Consider the following 8,081-nt stretch of genomic DNA (forward strand, 5'->3'; position numbering starts at 1 on the left):
AAGTGGTGGCGGGCCTCCACTTCCTCTTTGCTCGGATTGGCTGGGGGTGCGGCCCGCGTTTGACCCGTTCTAGCCAATAGGGCCTGAGAGGGTGTCTGTGGTAGGAGGCAGGTGCAGTTTGGGAAAGTTTTATGTCCTAGCTAAGGACCCGTGGGTGGTAGGAATCAGTCATCCCCCTTTGCTTTGTTTGACCTGGGAGGGTGAATGTAATGTGGGGACTCAGCTCCCCGCACGAGAACGCAGGATATGGCGAGGCCAAAAAGGAACCCCAACGGAGCCATAGGTAGGGGAGTCACACCACTATAGTCTCGCTGGCGGCTGGTAGGAGACACAGGGAGCAGGAGCCACACGATGCGCAATCCGCCAACCAATCAACCCCCCAGCGCAGCCACGGAGTTATATCAGTGGCCAATGGCTCACTGGTTACCGCTGATGGCCACCAGCCATGGGATGGCCATCTGATTACAGCCGATGGCCATCTAATAACCGAGCCAGCACCTTTCCATGCGAGGCTGAGAGCCTGGAAACTGCTCTCTGGGACTCTGTCCCCACGGTGAATATGTGATGTTAGGAGCTGTCACAGCCAAAGTGGGACCATGAGGAAAGAGGTAACGAGAACCCAAGGGGAGCTGATGCAAAGGTCTGCCCTTGCTGATGAGATGAATTAACCAACCCTGGAGCCTCCTGACTGGACAGCTTTTTGGTGAGAGAGGATAACCACCTGTGCCGAAGCCACTTTGGGCCAGAAACTCTGGTATATGAGCTGAAGGCACCCTAACTGGTCCATTTCATCCCCAGAATAACCTAAATATTTCTTGTGTGGATTCCACTTTCTAACTACCCTACCTGGTGTTTCTCGCAATGAAACAGGCCCTTGTGTCAGTCGCAGCTCCTTTGGCCTGCGCCCTCCAGAGTCTGGGGCCTTGCCACATAGTCAGGGCTGAACACGTGCAATGAGGTGTGTGGCCCCCGACAGCACAACCCTTCACCCCACACGTTACTAGTGTAAAACAGAACAAAACAAGCACACAAACAAAAACCAGGGACATCAAGCACCTGAAGGACTCGGTCTACTGTGGTCCCTGCTGTGAAAGCCAAGTCGGAGGGCAAGTCGAGGCCTGGCCCAGGCGCTGGGTCCCAGAGATGAGGCCTGAGTCCCCCAGGCCCTGCAGGGCGGGAACCTGCCCACTGACCCTCACATGAGGGGGAAGGTGTTGGCCACTGTGTGGGCAGCTCCGTCATCACGATGCCCTCACCCTCCTCCCTGATGCAGCCAACCTGCAAATGCACCCTTGGGCAGGCTCCTTGAGCCCTGTGTGGTCACGTGACTATTTTCTGCGGAGGCCTTGTGAGATTTCCGAGGAGGATTTGGAAGTGAGGCAGCAGGTGTAGAAAGCCTGTGATGGCTGTGTCCCTCCAGGGGCACCCAGAGGTCAGAAGCTACCAGAGGGTGATGAGCAGAAAGATGGAGATGGGCCCTAACCTCGCACAGAGAATCAGATGTCTTTACTTCCCTCTGTTTCCTCCCAGCGTTGCTATGTTGCATTTTGTGCTATGCAGACGCTTCCCCCGCACACACACAACTTCTGGTTGGGGGGGCTCCTGGGTCTGCACCCCCCTCCTCCCCAACTTCTGGGGTCCCAGGGATGGGGTTCCTCACCAGCCCACGCTCCACTTCTAATGCACCCTCTGCACCCTCCTGTGGTTCCAGCGTCCTTTCCCGTTCCCAGAAACGGCCCTCCTCGCCCTGCAGTGTGGGCCACCTGGCTAGCCTTGCCCACCACTGCGTCCTCAGTCATTTCCTCCTGGGCGTCCTCCTGGCCCCCTACTAGCTCAACCCCCCTGACTCTTCACTGTCCTATCATAGTAGTAATTGTATGTGCTCATGGGACTGTCTGATTCATGTTTCCTTCCCCATGACACTGAGCAACCTGAAAGCAGGTGGCCCTGAGCACAGCTCCCCGCCCCCCCAGAAGGCTCTCACACCTGCCACCTCCCGCCTGAGCCTGTGCCTCGCTGCTTCCGTGCCTTCCATGTTCCTTATCAGCTCAGGAATCGCTGCAGTCAGGAGGCCCCAGCGTGGGTTTTCTGCCCAGTCCCTTTCTCAGGGTAATTTCAGGCATGTGACCGCTGCGACCCTCAAAGTGGGCGTGGTGAGAGAGCCGGATCCCACGGGGTGGGGACACACCACGGACAGCACATGGAGTGCTCGCCCTGCCGCCACGGGCCACCTCTTTGCCCTTCGCAGTCCCCATGTGGGTACACAGGAATTCGGGACCCCCTCTGCCCAGGTCTTTGCCAGCTTGAGGACATTCTTCCACTTTCCGTCCATGGAGCTGGCTGATGAAAGAGGTCGCAGGGCAATCCTCCAGCCTGTCCGGCGTCCAGCAGGGCTGCGGAGGTGCACGGCTCCCGAGCTGAGGTGCACAGCGCCTGAGCCCCACCTTCCTGTCTGCAGGCTGGCGATGCCCCTCCCGGACTCGAGAAGACAGGGGCCGGAGGTCCTGTGGGGCTGGCCCCAACGAGTGAGAGAATTAGGGGAGGCTGCCGGAGGGGTGATTAGGGTGGGTGCTGACAGCCGGAGGTGGGCGGGGCGAAGGCAGAGCAAGGACCAAGTTCCTGAGTGGGGCGGACTGTGCACAGTCTAAGGAGACTCAGGGGCACCACGAGGGCTCCACCACAGCTAGGCGGTGGGGGGGGGGGACCTCGGGATTGGTGGGTGGTCTCTGGATGCTGCAGGAGTGGGGGACCCTCGGAAAGAGATTGGGGGTCTCGGGGCAACAGGGCTTGAGAGGAGAGCCCTGAGGTTCAGCTGGGATTGGCCAAAAGTGGGAGAGGGGCAGCCTGGAGAGCCAATCCTGCCCGGACATGGGCGGGGCTCTCCTGTCTGGCCCAGTAAAAACCACTGGCCTATCAGGCATCAGTGCAGCTGGCCCTTCTCCCTGCTCTCTCCGCGGTCCTGCTCAGGCCTCAGTCAGGGCCTCGGGGGGTCACGTCACCGCATTCCGCCCACTACTACCACTCCCGGGTACGTGGGGAGAGGCGTGGTCTGCATCTCCATGCTCACCAAACCTCCGTGTGTGCCAGGCCGTAGCCTGCACTTGCCATCAACTCTTTTACCCTCCCAGCTCCCCATGGAGATGAGTTTGTCAGGTCCCCCGCTTTCCTCAACCCCTTCACCCCCTGTCCCCGGGGAGCCACTGCCATCTTGTCATTTTCCATCACGCCGATTCCCTCTCAGTCATCGTGGGGAAGAGGCTGTCTCAATCCTCATCCTCCAGAGCTGATGTCACCCTCCCAAAGCCGTAAGGAAAGCCTGTCAATTGGAGTCGATGCCCCTCCTCCCGGAGTGTCACCTCCACCTTCCGTCACTTCTCTTAATTCCCAACTGCCCACAAGGAAGGTGCTGTCACCAGCGAGGCAAAGCAGGCACACAGATGAGCCCTTGCCACAGGGCCCGGCTGGTAGGTGGAAGCAGCAGCGCCAAGCCAGGCGTGGGGCCGGCACCCAAACTGTGCAGCCTGGTGGTGACAGGAGGGCCCCATGGGACTCTGACGCCAATGGAGAGTTGTGCTGCCCCAAATGCGCAGCGACGGTCTGGGAAGGAAAGCAGGGCTAACTGAGCAAAACCTGGCAGCTGGGACTGTGAGCAGAGCAGATGGCAGGGACGACCTCTAAGACCTCACAGCAGACCAGACGGCTTCCCCCGGCTTTCGGCTTTCGTCGGGGATGCAGGTTCTGGTGGGAGAGGCTCCCAGACCAGCTGTTGTAGGTGGCCACCAGGTGGGCCTAGACCTGAATCTACCCAAGGAGGACGCCTTCCCAGGAGCCTCACTGCGCAGGGGCGGCCATGCTCCCCCACAGCCTTTCTTCGGAGGTCTTGGCACCGTCAGCACTCCTGTACACTAAGCACCCTTTCTGCTCAAAGTGACACTCACTACTGTACATGTCTCGGGTCTCACCTCACCTAACAGGGCAACCGAGGGGTTAAGGGTCCTGGGAGGCTCCTAAACAGTCCAGCAAGCGTTCATGGGCTGGAGAGCCATCTCTGCCGGTTGGTGGACCCACTTCGCTGCCTGACCACAGGGGGGCCTGTGGCTTTCTGCCTTTGGTTCAGACCTGTAAGTGCTGCCCCAGGCCATTTGCATGTGTCACTTCCCCACAGTTCTTGTTTGAGGATGAGAGGCCATCTGTGTTCAGTGGGAAGGGACTTCCACCTCTCCTGACCACCTGCCAGACCAGCCTCAATGGCAGCCAGTTCTGGAGGCCCCTCTACCCGCCTCCATTTGGGTCACGACCTGACCTGCCACCCACCAAGCTCCATAAGTCCTCCCTCCACTGGCCAGTGCCACTGTGTCCTAAGCTGAATGGACAGTGGTGGGGAGCCAGAGCCCAGGGTGAGCATGCAGGACAAGTCCAACTACAGCAAAGGGACAGGAACAGGCGCCCGTCCCATGCAGTGTCCCCAGCCTCCCTCCAGGAGGAGACAGGCAGGGTCGTGCAGAGGCAACTGGTTAAGTCACGATGAGGTCACGTGGGGCTGGCTGGGCCCTGAGCCCCGTGACTGTGTCCCTATAAGAGGAGGAGACTGAGGCAGACGCCGCACTGCTGCAGCTTCCAGCCCAGGTTGTTCCATCCCTTCCAGTCCCTGGTGGGGTCGAGGTGCTTGGCGTTCCTGGGCTGGTGGCTCTGACCTCTGCCTTCACCATCACATGGCATTCTCTGAGTGTCTGTGTCCAAATTTCCCTCCTCTTATAAGGACACCTGTCATGTTGGATTAGGGCCCATCATCTTAACATGAGAATATCTGCAAAGACGCTGTTTCCAAACAAGGTGGCATTTGCTGGCTCTGGGAGTGAGGACGTGGCCGTGACTCTGGGGGACAGTTTTTCTCAGAGGCAGTTTCTGTTGTGGACAGCTGTGAGCGTGTGCTCTGTGCTTTGTGGAGCCCATGCTCATGCTGCCTGTCCCCTCCCTGTGGATTCTGTATTTGAAGACGGGGTTGTCCCATGTCCATTCTCTGTGACTCCTGGGCCCTGAGATCCCCAGCGGGCCCCGGCCCCAGGCCTGGGGACACAGTGGCCCAGGGAGCTGTCTTTCTGCTTGCGGGTCTGAGGGTGTCTCGGGGTGCGTGCTGTGACATTAGCGTCACTGACCTGCCGCTTCCAGGAGTCTCCCCCACCTCAGGCTGCCGGGGGCCGATTTCCTACCAACACTATGTAAAGGATGACATGCCAGTTTTCCTGTCACAGGCCACCTGAAACATCTGCCCAGCTGTTTGCACTTGTCCTTCAGGAGAGGGCAGTCAGCCATTGCCACAGGCAGGGTTCTCCTTCCTGTTGGTGGTCTGTCCTCCACCCCCTCCCCAGGGGTTAGCCCCAAACTCCTGCCACGCTGTGGGGGACGAAGCCACCATCAGGGCTTCAGGCCTGGGGGGTGGCTCTGGCTCCCCTGTTTTCTTTTTGGCATTGGGCGGAGTTTGCCCAGAAAGACAAGCACAAGTGACAACATTCTTGTAGCCCTTCTTGGAGGTGACATCCCATCACTTCTGCATTATCATTGGAATGGCCAGCAAGTGCAGCCCAGGCTCGGGAAGTGACGGCCCAGGTGTGAGCAGCAGCGGGGTGTGTGTGTGTGTGTGTGTGTGTGTGTGTCTGGGCCCACGCCGCCTGTCTTTCCAAACAGCCAGTTTCTGGTCTTGTGACTCCTGGGTAATATGAGCTTTTGTCCCTAACTTCTCATCCACGATCATGTCTTTGTTTCAGCCTTTCTCTTTCCGTGGGTTTACTCTGCGAGTCCTCATTTCTTGGACGTGAGATGCCTCTTTCCACCTCCCTTATCTCCCACAGTCCACGCACGTCCAGGACAGAAGCTCCCTCGAATCTGCCTTGGCTGCCCTGTGGACATTTGCATGCAGTGTTTCTTTGTTGTCGGCTTCTAAATGCTGTAAACTCATTTTTTTGAAGCATGAGTCAAATATAGTTTATGGCTCTACATTTCCAAATGTTTGGTTCTATTATCTTAGTTTTATTGTCATCGCATTTGGTTGGAGAACACGATTAATATAGGTTTTTGGTATTTTGCTGGGACTGGTTTTGTGGCCGTGTCATGTCGCCATCGTTGGTAAACATTCCATGTGCTTGAAAATGATGAGTTCTTTAATTTGGGGGTGCAGGGTTTCTGGCCCTCAGTCTGCGCACCAAAATTGGTGTCCCCACCTGGGCCAGTGGGGACAACATCCTTCCTGGCTGGCGTTGCATGCAGATTTGGAATGGACTTTTGCTCCCACACACGGCCGGCACAGGAGACAACAAGTTAAATTCAAGGCCATGTGTGGAGCCCCAGGAAGAAGCATTTGTTCATCCAATGCGTTAGTGGTTCTTTGTGGATGCGCTTGTCCCGCGGGGCACTGAGGCCGGCACCGCTCAGTGACCAGGGCCTGGCTTCCCGAGCTGCATGGCTTTCCAGCAGCTGGAGGGCTGGCCGCGTCCTTGGCAGGGGAAGTGGGCACTGAGCACCTGTTTGCAGGCACATGGCCGGCCCCAGGTGCAGGAAGAGGACCAGCAGGCTGCCTGCGCAGATGCAAGTTGGCTGTCGGCGCCTCCCAGCGGGCAAGCCGGGCGCAGAGCTGTGCCTGCAGAGAGCTGCAGTGCTAGTGTGGCCAATATGGTCATGCCTGGGTTTCGGAGTCACAGCTGTAGTCACGTGTGAGGAGCACACAGAGTTCTGGGGCTGCAGCCCCAGTGCTGGAAGGCAGTGCTTAGGGACAGTGGGACGGGACGTGGTGCAGGCACCAGAGGAGCCAGGGAAGCAGTGACGAGGCCTGCTGGCTGGCTGCACGGTGAGGCTGTGGGAGGCACAGCTGAGGGAGGTGCTGGGTACCTGGCCACGGTCACCTCTCACTCTTGGTTGCACCTGTGAAATTCCTTGGAGCTCCACTGCAGCTGCAGAATGAACTTGCATGTGCAATGGAAGAAGTGTGAATTCTGGCCAGGTCTCCTGCTTCTAGGTGGTCCCATCTGTTGCACACTCGGGCATCTGACAGCCGTTCCCGCTCAGCAAGTACAAGTCAGAATGTGAGTTGTGGGTTTCTCCCCAGCTGACCCGCCGGCCCCGGGTCCCTCAGCATGGAGCATGCAGCCTGATTCTAGCTGTGAAGAATGGAGTGGTCAGGCCCCCTCTGTCCCAGCCCCCTGTAGCCTGATGGCAAGTCCTCCAGGCCCTGCCACCTTCAGCTGCTGCTGACCTTTTCCTGGGTGGGTTCCCAAGTGGGGTCCCTGCCCTGTGCGCCCCACCATCCACATCACCCCTTCTGGCAGCCAAGAATAGAAGCCAAACCCCTGACCCTGCGGTCCCTCCATCCCCCCCAGCTGCAGCCCTCTGTCCCTTGCATCCACACCAGGCCTTTGAGTTTGCTGCTCCCTTTTCTGGAATGTTCTTTTCCCAGACCTCTGCAGGTATGCCCCTCCCCCATCAGGACTCCATGCCTGTCCTCTCCTCCACAACCCCACTGGGCCCCACTGTCAGGCCCATCAGCCCCAGTGCTCACATGACCCCTCCGGGGTCTCCTCTCAGCACAGCCCCAAGACAGCACAGGGGGGCCAGTGGGCCCACAGGACACCCTGGGCCTTGGTGGTGGTGACAGTGGGAAGCCAGCAAGTGTGCCTTGTCCGAGCATTGTCAGTGCCACTTCAACTCAACGAGAAGCTGGATCCTAGGCCGCCTCTCAACACCACAAGAGAGACGGGTTGTTCTGCGGTGGACACGACGCTCCCCCAAGAACCACTGAGCGAACAGCACTAGCGTCTTACAGCAGCTGATGGGGTCGAAGCGCTGCATGAGCTCGCACTGACCGCCGGCTTACAAACCGTTCAGCTGTCTGAACAACATTGCAGACGACCCAGAATGACTAGAAGACAAAGGACCTCTAGTTCTCCAGGGAGAGAAAAGAAAAATATTAACTTCTGGCGTTGGAAAAATTTTCGCATTCCTTAAAGAAAGAAGTGGGGCTGCAGGTGCACCACCTCCGGACCAGACCTGGAGGGAAGGTCTGGTCTCTTCTGGAAAGGAGAGGCACACTG

Source organism: Rhinolophus sinicus, chromosome 1 (assembly GCF_057876585.1).
Source record: "Rhinolophus sinicus isolate RSI-liver-muscle chromosome 1, RSI-T2T, whole genome shotgun sequence".
Lineage (NCBI taxonomy): Eukaryota > Metazoa > Chordata > Mammalia > Chiroptera > Rhinolophidae > Rhinolophus > Rhinolophus sinicus.